We start from the raw sequence: 3,211 nt of genomic DNA on the forward strand, positions 1-3,211 counted from the left end.
GGGTTTCCTTTCTGTGGTTATTCCATAATTATTATACAATATATCAACTCAATAGATCAAGACACCTGTTGTGAGACAGTTTTTAGTTTAAGATGAATTACAATATCCTCAAAAACACATATACCTTCAGACCAAAAGTTGTATCAAAAAAGTCACATTTATTAAAAAGGAAGACACAAGCATTAATATTAAAGAGTTCAAACAATTTCACATAAACATTATTATATCACAGAAACACATGTATATACTTTTCATCCAAATGTTACAATATAAAAACATATAGAAACGAATAAAAAAACACTGTTGTCAACGCGTTTCGGTGCTTAGTTGGGTACAAGACCTTCTTCAGGACTAAAGATTAAAAGCTTCATAAATCTAAAAGGAATATATGTGACATTAAATTAATACAAGGTATAGGAGAATTTGTTTTTTACAGAAACATTTTTGTCTCACTTTATACAGGGTCATAACTATTAGTGGTCAAAATATCTTACTCTTTAAAGCATTTTCAATTTGCTGTGCCAGTCTTGATCCTGGATTGGAAAATTCCTTTAGTTTGTGTATTCACCTCAGCTTGACAATCTAGAGGATCTGAAGTAACAATAATACTTAATTTTACACGATGTTCTCTGTGTGGTACATATATTCTTATTTTACATGCACCAATGCTTACTTGATAGCGATGTGCAGATTCTGATTTTTTAGATGGACACTTCTCCAAGCGCCTGCATTTTATATAGGTCGCCTTGGGGTATTCAGGAGCCTTTTTACAAGTAAATTCCAATTGCTTGTTTATTTGGGCGAGCTTCACATCTATAGGTGGAAATCAATAAGCAAAGTCTATTACCATATTTAATTTGTAATAAATCTACGTGCATATAGTCACATAAATCATGGCCAGCACTATAGTCAGTGCATAAAGTTATTCTTTGATGGAGCCTTACTGTGCTTTACTTGTGGTTACAGAAGTATACCACACTATAACTTGAGTGCCCTGGTTGGTTGTATTTAAAATGCACATAAGGTGATGGCTATAACCTGTCGCAAGATGCGAATACATCCCGCCCATCATGGGCTCATAATTAGAGATGCGGGCGTGCTCTGGATCTCAGGCGCATATTGGTTAAAGTGCTGCTGAGGCTCTGTTTGGATTATGTTAGCAGAGTATTAGAGCTACTATAGAATATGGTTTGCGCACAAAGCCAGCTAGTTAATAAAGTAGTTTTTGGTTTAGAAACAGCAACAGTATTCAGCAAAAAAAGGGGGCTAGAGGTCCGCTATAGCTGGGTACAAGACACGGGTATAAATCGCCGTGTTCACGGGCAGAATCTTACCTAGGTTCAGTTTCGTCCGCGCGGTCAAAAACAATATCATGACATTCCATGAATTTTCTGAATAGGACTTCAGACAATATGCCCATTGAATTTCTGGATGGATGTTCCTTCTTCAGGGGAATCTGTAATGGAAACAGAATAGCATTTTCTAATGTATCAGGGTGGTCAATAAACAAATAGTAAAATAGCCCTGATGTCAGCTTCTACCTTGCAGTGCCTTGTACTAATCCATTCATAGTGTGTGTCAAAATTTACATGCAGAGAATAAAGTGGAGTTTACGCGTGATGGGCAGAGTAACATGAAAATTCCAATGTAACGCCGTGTGAAAAGAGTGGTGGCCCGTGAAAAGCATGAGGTTTTAAGCAAAATGAGATGATAAAATTCACCAAGAACCGTGGTCTTTTGCCCTCCACTGCCTGGACCCACTAGTGAGAGACCAATGGATCGCATGCTAATGGCGTCCAACAGAATCTCAGATGCTGAATACTCACAGTGCACACAGGTTGTTTGTGTGCTAAACAAAATGGAAAGCCTAGAGCTGAAAAAATAAAACCCACCGAATACCAAGCATGCTGGTCGTATTCCATGGCTATATAACCAAAGAAAGTATATTCATACCTTCTGGCAAAATGCTGTTTGCCTATCTACAGGATTCCATCTAGTTTGATCAAAAGTAAATCTGCCAACAAATAAGTTAAAATCAAGTGAGTGATCGCCTTCACACAACAAAAACGCAGTACAGAAACATCAGTCTGGTCAAAACGCTTACCGATTCAGTATGTAATCGTGGAGCTCTCAGAACAAGCTCCGCGACGAGCCGCCAATGAAGCGGAAGTGAAGGAAAAAATCCAATGGGATGATATAGATGGAAGAGCGTAACGGCGATGTACCTCTCTATTCTTTCAGTCAAATTACAAGTAACTATAAGCGCCATCTTGGAGATTGTCAACCCCTGCTCATTTGTCTATAAAAACACTGCAAGGCGTGCTACAACCCCATGTATTACATAAAAACTATGTAAGTGTTCAGGCACATAGTCATGATGGTAGTGCTAGAGAATTTGACTAGATGAAGGAATTTATACAAACATTTTTTTTAAATTGTCAATGATAACCGTAGCTCAAAGCGTGACCATCCCTATCGGTGAACGAGGACAGACCGCCCATGTGAGATAAGTGAGGTGCAGCTTCAGAGCACAGGAACAAGAGGATGCTTTCTTGGCTTCCGCTCCTTTTATCCGTATTCAGGGCGGGCGTAAACCCGCCCCCGCCTGCCTCCGAGGGCGTGGTCGGCCGCGTCGGTGTCTAGGACAACCCATTCTAGGGCGGGAAAAAGGCGCGCCCCGGCTACGCCACTTCGGGCATACCAGCCGAGACTCGCCTCCCGCCCAAGATGGCTTCCCGGGGGGATCGTGGTACTCCACCATACGTTCGAATGGTCGCCCCTTTCCATTTTACATGCACCAATGCTTACTTGATAGCGATGTGCAGATTCTGATTTTTTAGATGGACACTTCTCCAAGCGCCTGCATTTTATATAGGTCGCCTTGAGGTATTCAGGAGCCTTTTTACAAGTAAATTCCAATTGCTTGTTTGGGCGAGCTTCACATCTATAGGTGGAAATCAATAAGCAAAGTCTATTACCATATTTAATTTGTAATAAATCTACGTGCATATAGTCACATAAATCATGGCTAGCACTATAGTCAGTGCATAGTGTTATTCTTTGATGGAGCCTTACTGTGCTTTACTTGTGGTTACAGAAGTATACCACACTATAACTTGAGTGCCCTGGTTGGTTGTATTTAAAATGCACATAAGGTGATGGCTATAACCTGTCGCAAGATGCAAATACATCCCGCCCATCATGGGCTCAT

General features: G+C 40.3%; 1 long non-coding RNA gene across 1 annotated transcript; it reads right to left on the minus strand.

Moving 5' to 3' along the window:
• Positions 1–366: 366 nt before the first annotated feature.
• Positions 367–1,459, minus strand: LOC147751222 (uncharacterized). The gene is made up of 3 exons (XR_015299960.1): positions 1,335–1,459; positions 674–813; positions 367–591 (listed from the first exon to the last, which is right to left on the minus strand). It is a non-coding gene; the product is annotated as an uncharacterized LOC147751222 (long non-coding RNA).
• Positions 1,460–3,211: the final 1,752 nt, after the last annotated feature.

Source organism: Lissotriton vulgaris, chromosome 1_1, assembly GCF_964263255.1.
Source record: "Lissotriton vulgaris chromosome 1_1, aLisVul1.2, whole genome shotgun sequence".
NCBI lineage: Eukaryota > Metazoa > Chordata > Amphibia > Caudata > Salamandridae > Lissotriton > Lissotriton vulgaris.